The following is a 17,705-nucleotide window of genomic DNA, read 5'->3' as shown; positions in this document are numbered from 1 at the left end:
TCATACTGAGAAGGACTCCTATTTTTGCTTGAGCAACAACACATTTATTGTTGTCAGAGGACCAAGGAATATTGGTGCAAGAGGGGGGAGGGATACAAACATCAAATACTTCCACAATTGAATTAAGACTAGAAGATGAAGGAATAGGATCACAAAATTGAAAACCGATGATTTATAGTTGAGAAGGGGAATATGGACGAGGTTATAGATTGTTTAAGTACAAAGCTGACGCATGAAGACAATACCATGCTAATTCGCCCTGTTATTACAGAGGAAGCACGACACGTTGTGTTTTAGATGCATCCTGATAAATCTTCGGGACTGGATGAATTGAATATATTCAAGGTTCTTCCAACATTTGGGGGACTATTTGGCGGGGATGTGATGGCTTTATTAGGCAGTTTTTGGAGTCCACCAGATTGCCCACCAAGGCAAATAATACCTTCATCGCTTTGATCCCAAAGAAGAAAGTTCAGAGTCCATGAAAGATCTATAAGACCTATTGCACTTTGCAATGTCGTGTACAAAATAGCAGCTAAGGTATGCACAAACATAATGAAACCAACCTTAGATGGGCTCATCTCTAGTGCACAAAGTGCGTTTGTTCCTGGTCATTTGATCTCAGATAATATTATGCTTGCCTACGAGGTACACCATTATTTGAAGTGCAAGACACAAGAAAATGATGGGGTGGCAGCATTGAAGGTCGATAAGAGTATAGCCTATGACCGCCTGGAATGACGCTTTCTTAGAGTCGTGATGCTAAAGCCACATGGGCTTTGGGCATAAGTGGGTTGATATTCTAATGGAAATGGTAAGCTCAGTCTAGTATCATATTTTGAATGAGCAGTGTCACCTTGGGCTGATCATACTAGAAAGAGGGTTGCGACAAGGCGATCCTTTATCACCTGACTTATTTCGCCTTGTCGGCAAGGGACTGAGTGCTCTTATTGAAAAACGGATGTGGAGTGGTGCATTGCATGGTGTGTGTAGCTAGAGGGGCGCCTCCTATTTATCATCTGCTCTTTGTGGATAAGTGTTTTATTTTCCTACGTTTAAATGTCGCAGAAAGTTCAACGATAAAGTCTATTTTGGATACTTACTCGACGACCTTAAGACTATGTATAAATTTTGATAAGTCCATTGTCTACTTCAGTTCTAATACATCGCAACATGCTAAAAATGACGTGGTGAGGATTCTTGAGGTGAGAGATGGAGATGCTACAGGGAAGTATTTGGGGCTACTATTACTTGTTGCCCGGAGGAAGAAGGAGATACTCAGTTTCTTAAAGGATAAACTTTTGACAAGGGTGTGAAATTGGAATGCTAAATTTCCATCACGGGCGGGCAGGGAAGTTTTTCTGAAAAATGTTATCCAACTATCCAAGCAATGCCCTCCTATGCTATGGTGGTCTTTCTACTGCCTATGGGGCTGTGTAGAGAAATTGAAATTATCATGAATATACTGGTGGACGGGGTCTGCTGGCAATGGTAAAGGCATTAGGTGGAGGGTGTGTGAAGGTTTATGTACACCAAAGGCTCGGGGTGGCTTGGGATTTCAGAAGCTTAGGGAGCTGAGATGAATTTGGCATTTCTCGATAAGCAAGCCTGGTATTTGATCTCTAGGCCAAAGTCACTAGTGCCGCGGGTCTATAAAGCTCGTTATTATATGAAGTGCTCATTTTTTGAAGCTTTATCGAGCAATAAGCCCTCATACATCCAGAAGGGTATTGTGGAGGTACAGGGAGTGCTCAAGGAGGGTTGTAGAAGGTGTATCGGGGATAGCGGTACTACCTTGATTGGTAGGGATTCATGTTTACCTGTCAATGATGTTCCTTACGTGCAAGCCACGTTACATGAAAGCATATCTAAATTGTCAGTCTCTTCCTTGTTCAACACGCAATGCACCGAGTGGGATGTGGATTGTATAAAGGATGTCTTTGATGTTTGTGATGCTCAACTTATTATTCTAAATATCCCCATTAGCGTAAGAATACCACTTGATTCGTGGATATTGCAATGGGATTCTAAAGGCAATTATTATGTTAAAACGTGATACAGATATTTAATTGGGGATGTCTCTGAAAATCGCCCATGGTCGAAGATCTGGGGCTTCATATTCCACCAAAGGTCACGGTGTGAACTAGGGTCGTGAACAAGGGTCACGTTGGTGGTCACGGTGTGACACCCAATGACCTGCAAGGTGGCCTAGCAGGTCAAGATGGAGGTCACGCCGTGACCTTCATTGTGACAAGCTAGGCCACTTTCAGGATGGAGGTCACGTCGTGACCTTCATCGTGACAAGCTAGGCCACTTTCAGATGGTAGGGATGTCACGCTGGTGGTCACGGTGTGACCTTCAGCGTGACGCCTGACCATCTGAAAGCTAGCCAGAGTGTTACACTGATGGTCTCGGCGTGACCTTTAGCCTGACACCCTCCGGGGGCGCCTTTGGACGTGATATTCGCTCTATTACTCCGTTGCTCCGTGGTATGCTTTTGACCTTTCATTTTTGGACTATTTTGCCTCGATATCATTTCAATTTGTCCACATTTTAAGCTCCTGTATGCCAAAGTCCAAATTTCCTTTCCTCGATCTATAAATACATGAACAAAGCCTCATTTTAGTGCAATTACCTAGCATTCACTCAAAATTAGTACAATTGAACCACAATTATGAGCTATTTCATGGATTATCAAATTTGAAAAAAATATATAATTAATGTAAGTTAACATATTATTATTTAGAAAAAAGTGTCAAATAGACCACTGAACTTTTTGCTTTTGTGCAATTGGGGTACTGAACTTAAAAAATGTGCAATTAAACCATCAAACAAGCAAAATATGTGCAATTGGAACATTTTTTAAAAAATTTCTGGTAAAATCCGATTATATTACTTACAAGTATGTATTAAGAGTTGCCTTTTCCTCTTCCATACTAGTTCGGAGTCAATATTGAAATATTTTAAACTCAAATTGAATTAAAAGAAATTAGAAAAAATGTTCTAATTGCACATATTTTACTTGTTTGATAATTGAATTGAACGCTTTTTAAGTTTAATGACCCAATTGCACAAAAGTCATAAGTTCAATGACGTATTTGACACTTTTTCCTATTATTTATAATTATTCAATAGACACTTATATGATAACTTATATAGACAAACTAAAACTATGTTATTAGTTTGCCAAAATAGTTGATTGAAAAATTGAATTTTAAGAAGAGAAAAAAATTTGAGTCAAATTCTCTATTTATAGTCATCATTCAAAATTTCTCTACATTTATATCTCTTCATTAGTAATTTTAACAAAATTTGGATAACAAAGTAGCAAGATAATAAATACAAAAGATCAAATACTTAAGAGATAAGACCATCAAAATAAAATAAAATAAAATAACCAAAACTCTGGTAAAAACATATGAGATAAACTCCTAGGTTCCTAGCCATATATGATCAGGAATTTCTGAAAGTATAGGGGATACAATAGAAGTTTGCAAAAGTTTCAGGGAGACATTTCTGAAAATAATATATTAATACTAAATACTAAAGTGATCTAATCCAAGCATTATCAGATGACGCCACGAGGATAACAGGTGTATGGAGATGAGGCCACTTTTTCTCGTGATTCAATTATTTAATCGGATTAAAAAGATTAAAAAAGTTCATCATTAATTTTAAGGTAGATATCATGATCTATACAGCAAGATTGAGAATAATTTTAATAAAACTTCCATTATTGTCGGAGATGGTAGGTCAATACAGACTTTTCTAATACTTTATTGTAATTTTTTTTTTTTAAATATGATTTACTCTATTATAATATAGTATTTGTTTTATACTTTCTCTATCTATTGCAGTTTTAAGAATAAAAATTCAGTGATCTTCCCTCGAGGAGAATTACAGAAATATCATCTGAGCACAAGTATTTGATCCTTTATTGTAATTAATAATCATCTTTATCAATTAAAATCTATGATTTAAAAACAAAAAACAGCATAAAAAATACTAACTTGCATCACTCAAGCTAAAATTTCACGATATGCAAGAATTTTATAGTCTGATCTTAATTTACCAAAAAAAATAAAAAATCAAATTAACTCTACAACTACTATGACATACAAGTCAATATACTTTGTGGCATAATTAAAATAGTATTGCGTATTTACTCAAAATGTTTTGTATTGATAGTGATTGATACAGTACGTAATTGAGGATTATTCAACTAATCCCAAATATATATATATATCTTATCTTATTTTATTCTTAAATATTATATATATATATATATATATATATATATATATATATATATATATATATATATATATATATATATATATATATATATATATATATATATATATATATATAGTTGCATTCAAAATGAGAACCACTCTTAATGTGAGAACGTGAGTATAAATCTACTGATATTTTTATTATTTTTATGTCCTTATAATTTTACTATAACCTATTCCAAAAAATGGTTTGAACATGATTCGAATTTTTTATATATTATGTTATTTTAAACTATTAGATAAATAGATCTTAATTAATTGATTAAATAATTACAATGTAGTATCTGTTTAATATATTTAAGAGTATCCTTTGATATTTCCTTAAAAAAATTATAAAAATACCAATTGAACATAAAGTGTTTGACGCTAAAATTTTTCATTAGATCAAAAGAACTCATATCAAACCAAAAAAAAAAAAAAAGAAAAAACTTGTTAAGTTGACTTTGTTGGATGTCTCAATTTGTGAAGTTATCCCCAAAGAAATGGGAATGAATGGTACATGCCAACCAGCTGCCATGATTAAGGATCTCCGGTCTGGTTGGAAGAATCTCAAACCTCAATTATCATATCATTAATCTAATCAACGGCTGACAAATTAAGAGAATATTTTTTCTTTAATATAGTACAATTAGTATGGTGTCTGACAGATTAAGAAATTATTTTTTAATTTTATTATCTTTTGGTGCTTTTGTCATTGTTTGGTATAGTACTTTACTAAATGATTTTATGTTTTAGTAAACAAACAAGGGTTTTGACCAAACTTAGCTGCATGCGCTGGAGGCCTGGAGCTAAAGTAGTAAAGTATTTTGTTATTATTAATTTATTATTATGCATAATATTATTACGGAGTACTATTTATTTTTTAATAATTGAATTGTGAAACTAAATTATAGTTAGATAAGCTAACCTAGTCTATGGTATAATAGAGTTTAGACTTTAGATGAGTTATCCTATATAATGTGAGATTGTAACTATCAAACAATTCAATTTTAACTTAAACACTTCATCAATTGCCTACAATTTAAGACAATCGTGGACAAAATCATAATATATGATAAATATGCACATATAAAGTCTTGTGTTGGGAGTGGGGGACTATTTCAATAATTTTTTTTTTTTAGATATTATATAAGTCGATCAATCAATCTTAACCTCAAAACTTTTTTGCAAATGGCAATAGCGTTAAGAATATAAATATTCATTATTGGGGGAATGAAATAAAAATTCTATGGAAAAGCAATTACTAAGAAGATAAATTTTATTGTTTGGTTGGTAAAAAAAAATTATTGGAATATTGATTCCATTGTTTGGTTGGATTTAGAATTGTAAGGAATAATGAGCTGAGTATAAAGATTTATATGTTCATGTGTCACTGTGTTCGAGAGTGAAAATCCTGAGTATACCAAAAAAAAAGAAAAAAAACTTATATGTCCCTAATAAAAGTAATAATCATTAAAGAATGGTAAAATAGTAGGTCATCATCTCATTTTTCTTCCCAACTTACATGAAAAACAAAATCCCATGTCCTACCAAGAATTTTGTTTTTCTTAAATGTGAGGAATTCATTTTGCAATGGAAAATGAATTCCATGAATTGAACCAAACACCAAAAATTAACATTTTCCTTCACTTTAGAAAAATGTTTTCCATTGAAATTTTTTTTCCATTCAACAATATATCCCCTAAGAATAGCACTAAGCTATTATATATATTTTTTTAAATTTTTTTATAAAGCGTATATAGTCTCTTACTCTTCAATTTGCATAGCGTAGCGATTTTGACATGATTCCATGGTTATGTCATGAATTAATGGTGAAAATCATAGTGTTTAAAAAAAAAAGAAAAAAAAAAGAAAAAAAGAAGAGCTTACCATATTATATACACTTATAAAATTATATTGAGTATAAAAAAAAATTGTAATCGGCACTCCACAAAACCCTACTTTGTATTTGATAAAATTGTATCTCTTTGCTTATAAAAAATATTGAGAGAAATTTAAATTTCACTAAATAGAAAGTATAATCGCATTGCAACATTATAGGTAGCATTCACAAACATATAGTTATAAGAAAATAATTTACGAATAAACAGCAGTTGGCCGTCTTAGCTCAGTGGTAGAGCGCGTGGCTTTTAACCACGTGGTCGTGGGTTCGGTCCCCACAGACGGCGTTATGCTTTTGTCCGGGCTATATCTTTTTTGTCAGCATATTTAACGTTGTTTTGAGCTTGTCTGGGCTGTACTCTCCGTTGTCGGCCCAACAAAAATATATATTTGCCCATATGCCCGTGGTGTGAAATATGTTAGCATATTTAACGTTGTTTTGGGCTTGTCTGGGCTGTATTCTCCTTTGTTGGCCCAACACAAATATATATTTGCCAGTGGTGTAAAATAAGGGCAAATTATATCGTGCACCCCGATGTATAATCGATTATGCACCGCGCATCAAAACGACGTCGTTTTGTTAAATGAAAATAAATGGCATTCGTTTTTCGCCGTTCCGTACCCTTCCGCAAAAAGTATCTCTGTTATTCAGTTTCATTTCGTATACACTGCAGTTTCGGTTCAACACAACTACAGTTTCGTTTTGATATAACAACAGTTTCATTCGATATTTATAAACTCAAATATGTGAAAATGTTATTTAATTTTATTTTATATACACTATAGTTTCATTAAAACACAACTACATGATCATTTTGATATAATTACAGTTTCATTGTACAATATACACTCAAATATGTGAAATGTTATTCAGTTTCATTTTATATACACTGCAGTTTCATTTCACTACAACTACAGTATCATTTTGATATAACAGCAGTGTCGGTTTAGATATACTATAGTGTCAGTTGGTATTTAATACACCAAACAAGCGGACTCCGTTAACGGTAACTGCGGGCCGTTTCTTTACTTAAAGAAACGACGCCGTTTTTTACTGCGGTGCATGTGCACCGCGGTCTATGATATAACGACTGTGAAATATGTTAGGCAATTTATATCGTCCACCAGGGCGCACATGTCCTGGTGCAAAACGACGTCGTTCTTTATTATTATTATTTTTTAGAAATTTTGATTTCCGTGTCTGTTGTTAACTTCTTAAAAAAAATCTCATGTACATAATTGTATAATAGAATGTATATAATTGTATAACGAATGTACATAATTGTATAACCGAATACACACTCTTTTTTGAAAAGATAATACACATAATCTAACATAATACATAATACACATAAACTCTTAACTAATACACATAAACTCTTAACTAATACACATAAACTCTAAACATAATACACATAAACTTTTAACTCTTAAAAAAAAATTATATGTTTCGGATGTACATAATTGTGTAAAAGAATCTACATAATTGTATAAAAGATGTACATAATTGTATAAAAGATGTACATAATTATATAACAGAATACACATACACTCTGTCTCGTCAACTCCCCACACAACTTGTCAAAACGACATTGTTTTGGAGGGCGGGACGCACAATGCAGTGTGCGCCCTGGTGCACGATATAACGATTGAATATGTTATTTGACGATCGAGAGTTGAACAGATATCATTAGGGACAAAATACCTGCTAGGTCCTTGTACTTTAGCGTTTTGTTCAATTTAGTCCCTATACTTTAAGATTTAGAACAATTAAAGACAATACTTAACACCGTTAATTTTATTCAAATTGCCATGTCAAATTGTGTGATGTGGCATAAAACAACCTAATTCGGACAAAAATAATGTAAGGACTCAAACCTAAAACTACTTGTTTAAAGGAATGACTCACCACTACCAAACTACACACTACACTTGTTTCATGTTAGTTAAAATTATATAATAATAGTTATTCTTATGAAGTACTAAAGTATAAAAAAAAGGAAAAGACATTCACTGATTCACAGATGGTAAGATCCCTCTTCCGCTCTTCGTCTTTTTATGCCTTCAGAATACGAAATTATACAGTAAACGCCAAAACCCTAAATTCATGGATTCAAGAAGAAGAAGCAAGAATGATGCAATTGAAGAAATAACTCAAGGTATGTCTTCATCCATTTAACACTTAACGTTTTTACATCACATCATGATTGAATTATAGAAGTAAGATTCTCCAGTTACTTTTATCCCAATTCTTGGACCAAACTCTGAAAATTCTAACTGGATGCAATATGCCAATCTGTGAACTGTAATCTCTTAGTCTAAAGCCAAATTTTTAAAGGCCTAATATTAAGGTACTATTATTACATTTCTTCATTCACTCTTTTAAAAAAAAAAAAATTACTAATATAACTTGTAGTATTATGTGTTTAGAAAAAAAAAAAAATGAAGAATGATGCAAGTAGACAAACAAGGCCTGAGTTATCTCATCCTACTCCAGTTCGATGCCAAATTGTAGAACCCTTGAGGCGAGGGAGTTTGTCTTTTGTGAGCAAGATATGTAAATTTTACCAATAAAAGTTAGATTTAAAAGTGTGCAACACAATGTTACACATATATCATATTATTATACTCTTTATTTTTTTATTTTTTTTTGAGTTAAAGAAAATATGTCGTCACTATTTGAATGTGTACACGGAGTAACCCCTCATTGTGACCTTAACTGACAACGCACTATAATGAAATAAATTAGCTTATTATCGTTTAATGAAATCACCGTTTTCAGTGAAATCATAATAATATAATTTCAAGAGCAATTCGTAACAAATATATCTTTTACTATTATCTCAACATTAACTTATAGAATTATATAGAATATACAATCATCACAGCATTAACAATTCAACATATCATGATTCTCCAACAAGTATTAGTGTATATTACTCATAGAAGAGCTTTATAACTTGTTTGGTTCATGAAATAAGTTGATAATGAAATAACATTTTTAGAAATGTTATTCTTTTAAATGTCGATTGTATTTTTATTATTTCAGCAAACAAAACAATAGAATATCATTCATTTTCTAATTTTTCTTATTTCATCTCGCATAGAGTGGAACATTACATTTTATTTAGTTAAATATTATATATATTTTTCTATATAACACAGTAACAACTTGCCGTCTTAGCTCAGTGGTAGAGCGCGTGGCTTTTAACCACGTGGTCGTGGGTTCGATCCCCACAGACGGCGTTGAGATTTCCGGTTCGGTGTATAACCCCTCGTTCTGTATCCCAGCCCAATTGTTAATAATACCTTTCGGTTTTATTACAAAAACGATATTTGGCCCATTAGACTCCATATATATGAGTGCCTGAGAGGCTCTTCTATTCCCAGGCTCGGGGAAGGAATTGTAATTGGGTGGAAAAGAATAAAGTATGAATTCAGTTGTTTGGTAGGGAGAAGTAAAATTATTGGAACTGAAAAGTAAAGAAGTGGTATAAAGACTAAAATACCTTTATACAATAATAATAGTAATAAAAATCAAGGGTAGTAGTGTCATTTGATCTAGTTTTCCTTTCTCAAATTCATTGAATTGTAACTCACGGGGCCTTTTACAGCGCGTTTGGTTGGAATGAAGGAATTAAGCGGGGAATGAATTGTAATTCCGTGGGAAAAGAACAATGTGAGAATAAAGTATGAATTCAAATTACATTGCTTGATAGGTATTAATAGAATTACCGAGAATTGAAAGTGAATAAGTGATATAAAACTAAAATGTTCTTGTGTAGTAACAACAACAACAACAACAACAGCAACAACAATACTAATAATAATAATAGTAATGGGTAATGTTGTAATTTTCTGCTTTTTTCGTTTCCATCCGAATTGGAATTCATGGGGGAGCCATACGAATTTTAATTCTACAAAAGGAACTCCATAAAGAATTAGATTGTAGTTGAATTACAACTATATCCTACCAAACCGGCCATTAAGTTGTGAGAGAAATTTTTCTGTAAAATAATTATTTTTTATTTAAATTTTTTTGGGGGGTTAATTAGCTCTGCTGAAACCATGCCTGAAATTGTTGCACTAGGTTGCTCCAACGTTAAGCAATCCTTAGTTTTAGATGTTTGGGCTTTCGCCCTAGAGGTTCGCTCCATGTTCCATGCCATGTTTCACTAACTTGAATTGACTTTAAATGGTAGTGTTATTGTTGTTGTTGTTGACTTGTTGTTATGAGCTGAGGTGCATTAGTGCATAGAGATATGGGAATCATGGTGACAATGTACCTACACCTGTTAAGATATTGTTGAAAATCATATCTGAATGTTCTTTAAGATTTTTAGGCGATGTTATGGTTAATGCTCTGAGTTGCATTGGCATGACTAAATGATATTTTAATTTAGGAATAAGGTTTAAATTAGTCACTGAGAATGTAATCTAAAAATGCAATGAGATCACTGAACGAAAAAATATATATATATATAATTAGACCACTAAACAGTCAATGCTAATTTTCAAAACGCTGGTTGCACCAACGGCTTCCATATGACTTATTGCATTTTATATCTAAATAAAAGATAAATTTATTCATTAAATTTTTTTCTCCTTTTCTCCTTTTCTCCTCTTTTCCCTCTCTCACAAACCGTCTTTGACAAAACTTAAAACACACTTCAAAACTCACAAATTAAAAGTAAATACAAAAAATGAAAAAAGCTATCAACCCATCATAGAAGTCTTCATCCTCAAAATTCAGAACACATAAGCTATATACTTTAATTCACAAATAAAAGTAAAAATAAAATAAAAGAAAAAACAAACACAAAAACCTAACACGAGTCGATCATCTTCATCATTGTTGACATTGATTCTCACCATTTTTCTTCCCCATTGTTTCTCGTCTCAGATTCTCACTCCATTTGTTTTTTTCACTACTTCTCGCCATTTCTTCGCATTTGATTTGGGGCAGAGGATTTTTTTTTTTCATAGGGATTTGCTTTGATTTAGGTTGTGGATTTGACATTAAATTGTTCATGATAATCTGAACGAAAGAGACCGGGAAATCGCATCGAACTAGAACCACACGGAAGAACGGCCATGAGACTCTATCTAAAGCCTTCATCATATCCAATTTAATAATAACATTGTATCCACGAAACTGCTTATCAATGTATTGCAATAGCTCGAAAGCTAATAGAACATTTTCCTGAATGTTACGCCCCTCCACGAAGCCCGCTTGTTCCCTGCAAATTATATATATATATATATATATATATATATATATATATATATATATATATATATATATATATATATATATATATATATATATATATAACATTCTATTATATTAATAATGGGATGTGTAATTTATAATGTTTTTTTTTTTTTTTGAAAACCAAAAACTTCTGATTGTATTAAATCATAGCAGGAGCAATAAAAGGAGGAAGCGAATCCCTCCAGACAGTTCGTGCCTCTGTAATTTATAATGTATTTTGTATTCTAACTATTTTATCAAATTAATTATGTCTCATATTTTGTTATTAATATTTTTATAAAGTTTTGATATGTTTTATTTTTTACTCACATCCAATAATATTATAGCTATACTTTTTAAGCATTTCATTTTTTTTTCAAACTATCTCTTTTGTTATAATGTTCCATCCCCACTGAACAAAAATTTTGACTCCGCTCCCAGAGGCAAGTCGATGATATAGTTCAACAATAACTAGAATTCGGGTTATTGAAAAAAAAAATAAAAAAGAAAGAAGCTTAATTGATCACAACATTACGTGGGACATGCCTAAGACTAACCTCATCCCTATAATTTTGAGATTGACAAGGTGATTTGACAAGAGAGAAAAATCTTTTTTTTTTTAAATTTATTTAAAGTCAAGAGTATTGCAAGAGAAGAGAGAATTTACAAATTTAACAACTAGAGAGAGAATTTGCAATTGACAACTTTTTGTACTTTGATTGGATGCGGGATCGCAGCTTTTGCTGCCAAACATTGTAGCTTTTTTTTTTTTTTTTTTTTTTTTTTTTTAATTAGTATAGTACCCGTGCGATGCACGGATAATATATATATATATATATATATATATATATATATATATATATATATATATATATATATATATATATATATTCAATAATTATATTATTTATCATATTTAAATAATGTAAATAAATACTCAAAATATTATATAATATTCTAATAATATCTTATTATAATAAAGTATGTATACTACCTAATATCAAATTTTGCTGTATAATGACTTAGTGTTGGATTAAATAAATAAATAATAAACAAAAGGGGACTTTATACCCCTCATTTGTCAAACTACAAAAATACCATGGACATGCAAAGAGAAATAAATCAAAAAAAACCACAAAGACTGAACCTAATTGGTAGCTTGTGGGTATTTATAAGCAATCTAAGGGACATTTAAAAGCTAGAGTGTAAAGTGACTTTCCTAGATATAAATTTTGAATTTGAAAATTTTAAATAAATGTAGTCAGCATAACAAATAATGTATTTAGCTGTTCAGAAGTATTAGAATTTGCATATATTAAACTATTATACTAAATATAATGTAATATTAGTAAGCGCAGACTATGTGTATTGTTTAAGGTGTCCAAGATAATATATATTTTTTAGTAAATGCAAGCAATGCGTGTTGCTTCCATGGTGGACCAAGGTCACCTTCCATGGTGGATCCTGGTAAAAAACGAAATCGTTTTATATCAAATGTCAATTAGTACATCATATTTAACAACACTATCATAGACTATGTTCATAATATTTGTTCTATATGTCCATAAATCAAACTTTAGTGTCCATAAACACAAAACTAAATATACATTATATGCATTTTCATTCATCTGTAGTTGGTTCATAATATTAATTCTATATGTTCATAAAAATAAAGTTTAATGTTCATAAACAGTATACTATGAACGCATCATGTTTAGTAATATTCATTGTGTCCTATACTCATAATATTTGTTATATATGTCTAAAAACATAACCATTAAAGTTCATGAACACTAAACTAAATATACATCATATGTTTTTATATTCACTATACAGTAGGTTCATAATGTTTATAAAAACAAAGTTTAATGTATATAAATATTATTATTATAGACGCATCATGTTTAATAACATTCATCACGTACTATGTCAATAATATTTAGAAAAAATTTCACTTTTGGTCCCCTGACAATAATACATGAATCGCATTTGGTCCTTGACTATTAAAGTTTTCTAATTAGGTGCATTGCTATGTAATTTGTATCACATTTGGTCTTGTTGTCTAATTTCCCAGCTAACTATTGCCGGAAGTGCTGCATTTGCTTCTTCCGAAATGACCACTTATGGGAGAAGCACTGCATGAATTTACTTATTCCGAAAGGAGCACTTTCGACAATAGTTCGCCGGAAAATTACATTGTCATGCACCTAATTATAAAATTTTAATAATCATGGACCAAATGTGATTCATGTATAATAGTCAGTAGACTAAAACTGAAATTTATTCTAATATTTATTCTATATGTCTATAAACATAAGTTGTAATGTCCAAAGCATTCAAAAAAAAAAAAAAAAGTTGTAATGTCCAAAAATCCTAAACTAAATGCACATCATCATATGCATTTCTATTCATTTTATAGTAGTTTTATAATGTTATTTCTATATATTAATAAAAACAAAGCTTAATGAGTTAATGTATATAAATATTACATTAAAGTAATGATTTTATGTACCTATATATTTATTTGAAAATTTAAAATAAAATATATCAATATGGATGTCATTCAAAAGATTTTAATTAGAGCTTTTTAATGATATATTTTTTATGAATAATGTGCAAATTGGCCATTGAACGAAACATGAAAGTGCAATTTGGCCACTGAACGAAAAAAACAAAAAAAAAGTACAATTAGGTTATTCAACACTCTAAATGTATACAATTTCACCCGATAGCAGGTTAACACTCCATCTAGCAGGTTGCATGTTGAAATGGACGATGACTTGAAATTTTTTTTCTAAATTTTCTTTTTATTTCCTCATTTTATTTTTGAAAACCCTTTTTGTGATACTCGGTTTTCTTTTATTACTTCTGACGTGATTTTTTTTCTTCCATCGGATCTAACACTTTTTCCTTCATATTCCTTTAATCCATTATTATTATTATTATTATTATTATTATTATTATTATTATTATTATTATTATTATTATGTGTTTTAATATATAAAATAATACTACGTATATATTATGATGAGAATAAATGTTAAATAATTTTTGGTACGACAAATTGAGTACATAATTTTACAAATTTTAAATTATTAAAGTAGTAAACATATCGATAATATATATATATATATATATATATATATATATATATATATATATTCCTACATTAGGTAGTCCTTGTACCAAAATATACTTATTATATTATATCCGCTAATCGGGAAATTTGAAGAAAATTTGTTTCATCGGTAAGTGGTTATGTCTGCTTACATTTTGCCTGGAATATATATGCATAGAGTTTTATGAAATTCTTGAAAATTTGGGTTGATGATGGATATAGTATATGTGTAAAAAGTTGTCAACTAAACACTAACTATAATTTTAATTCACATTCTTTATATGTAAACCCATGAATCAAACACACCCTATGATTTCCTAAAACAATATTTCTTAATTAATATTTCCACATGTTATGATAAATGTTATTTAGTTGCTTCAATTATATTCCATAAATATGCATATAATAGCCTGCAGTGTGACAACATGCACTTGTCCACTACTGGCCAAACCACATGTGCACTATACTATTCCTAGATAGGATAACCATCCATTTTTCATTTTTCTTTAACCTTAAAAAGATATTTATTAAATTTTATTTCTTTTAATATAAATAGATTCTAAGTTCCAACTTCCAACACATGTATCAATGAAAGTTTTGTCGCTTTTAATCTTGATGTAATCATTACGCATAAAATATGTATACGTCAAATTTATTTTTAATACATACAATCTTGATTTTTAAATTTGATTTAAGATTTCGATCAGTATATAATTAAACCTAGTGCTGAATTTGTTAAATTATTAGAGAAAAATAATTCTTTAATTAGTCCATGAATAGTGACATAATGAACAATTCAGTTCTTTAATTATAATTACAATTTTATTTAATCTCTGAATTATTTGTATGCTGATTATTTTAATCGTTTATATAATATATCTCTTGACTTATTTATGGGCACATATATATATATATATATATATATATATATATATATATATATATATATATATATATATATATATATATGAGTATTATTATTTAGCAGTACCAAACTAACAACTAGGCCTAGGTCATTTATATCGTGGATCAGGGTTCATATAACATCGTGAATTCTGGATTAAAATAGCGTCATTTTGATATTTAAGCTTTAATAGATTTGTAGTTTTCATTTCTCATGTTTCAACACAAATTTTAATTTATTCTAGGTACAAAATCAATACACTTAAGGTACAGAATTTCATAACACGAGACACAAAAACTCACAATACAAGACACATACACATGTTATATATTTACTTATTGTCAAATCTAATTTATGTAAATAATATATGTCACACAAGACATAATTTCATAATATAAGACATAAATTCGTAAAATAAGACTTACAATATGTTGTGTGTTACACAACTACTAATCTATTTCATGTACAAAATCCAATGTTTAAGGTACGTAATTGCATAACATGAAACACATAAACGCATAATAAAAGACACATACACATGTTTTATACTCCCTTAGTCCCATTTTATGTGTCTGATTCAGTTAACGAGGTTTGACTGAAGTTATTTTTAATTTAATTTTTCATAATATTAAGTTTAGAATTAATATACAAAATTTATATATTTAGAAACTACTATTAAACACAAAAATTCAAATTTAAAAATAAGTAAAAAATACTAAAGAAAATAAACAAAGAAGAAAGAGTTGGTTTGACCAATGAATAGTAAATATGATAGATAAAATGAGACAGATCAGAGGGAGTATTTACTTTAGTTCAAGTGCAAAATCAATATTCTTAAGGTACAAAAACACAATAACGCATAACACAAGACACAAAAATGCATAGCACAAGACACAAAAGCGCATGTTCTATTTACTTTATTTTAGGTACAAAATTGCATAACATGAGACACAGAAACGCATAACACAAGACAAATACACATGCTTTACAGTAAAACAAAAAAGAAATTAAAAAAAAAAACTTGTAACGTTAATTGAACAACAAACGGTTGTCATCAAAATTAAAATTCAAAACTAGGTCATTTAGGACCAGGATCTACAGTACATTGTGGACCCTAGTCCACGGTATAACGATTGTATGCCTAGATTGTTGTGTAGATATATATAAGATTTTTAATTATTTGTTAATAATTATACAACTAGCTAGTCCTATATAAACAGATACTACAATATAATGTAATAGAGCCAGTAACTTTCAAAAAAAAAAAAAAAAAGCTAGTCCTATATAAAATATTATAAGATAAAATGAAAGTTTGATACTGTTTAATTATGTTTATTTTGATTGAGCATATAACATACCAAATACAAATGTGTAATCCAATTATTAATTTAAACTTTTACAAGTTGTTGTACATGTTGCTATAAGTATTATAGCACAAAAAGTCAATATTCCAAGGAGTTCAATCTTGTGACCTTCTCTCAAGGAGAGACACATAGGTGTGGTGTTTGGCATGTTTGCTTTAGTTTGTTCATATTATTATTATTATTAAGTGGCTTTGATTATTATTATTATTATTGTTGTTGTTGTTGTTGTTGTTGTTGTTGGGGTTGGGGAATATACCCCGGGTTCAGGCTCCCGGTACGATCCGTGCTCTTGCTTGGATCGTGATCAAACGGTTTGGGTCGTGGTTACCGTCAACGGGTCAACGTCAAACCCATCTCGACTGGGCCTATAAAAGGGTCATAGCCCTTCATTTTAAGGGGGTGTTTGGTTGGCATGAATTGTGTTGGAATTGAATTGCAATTCAATGTAATGATGAACTACAGTGTTTGGTTGGAGGGAATTGCAATTCCATGAAATTGCAATTCCCTCAATTTATTGAATTGCAATTCATAGGGGGTTATAGGTCCCCCTATGAATTGCAATTCAATGAATTCATACAAAGGGAAAGGGAAGGAAAAGACATATTTGTCCTTGAATGTTATTATTAATATTATTACACAAAGGGTATTTTAGTCTTTATATCACTTCTCCCATTTTTATTATTCTTCCATACCAAACAATGTAATTGTAATTCCTACTTTATTCCCACCTTATTCTTTTCTCACCGAATTACAATTCCTTTCCCCCTTAATTCCTTCCTTCCAACCAAACGCCCTGTTGGGTTCTTCCCTCATTTTCCTCCACTACTATACACACTCTCTCTCTATACTCACACTTCACTCTCTACTCTCTCTGAAATACACAAGAACA

The 17,705-nt window shown here is 30.5% G+C and overlaps 2 non-coding genes across 2 annotated transcripts; both read left to right on the top strand.

The window, feature by feature from the left end:
• The first annotated feature begins 6,391 nt into the window (after nucleotides 1-6,391).
• On the top strand, nucleotides 6,392-6,463 carry TRNAK-UUU. Its single transcript has one exon. It is a non-coding gene; the product is annotated as a tRNA-Lys (tRNA).
• A 2,887-nt stretch (nucleotides 6,464-9,350) lies between these two features.
• Nucleotides 9,351-9,422, top strand: TRNAK-UUU. The gene has a single exon. It is a non-coding gene; the product is annotated as a tRNA-Lys (tRNA).
• The last annotated feature ends 8,283 nt before the right edge of the window (nucleotides 9,423-17,705 follow it).

Source organism: Ipomoea nil, unplaced genomic scaffold (assembly GCF_001879475.1).
Source record: "Ipomoea nil cultivar Tokyo-kokei standard unplaced genomic scaffold, Asagao_1.1 scaffold2845, whole genome shotgun sequence".
Taxonomy (NCBI): Eukaryota; Viridiplantae; Streptophyta; class Magnoliopsida; order Solanales; family Convolvulaceae; genus Ipomoea; species Ipomoea nil.
Note: the sequence above shows the minus strand (reverse complement) of the source record. Positions and strands in the feature narration are given on the sequence as shown.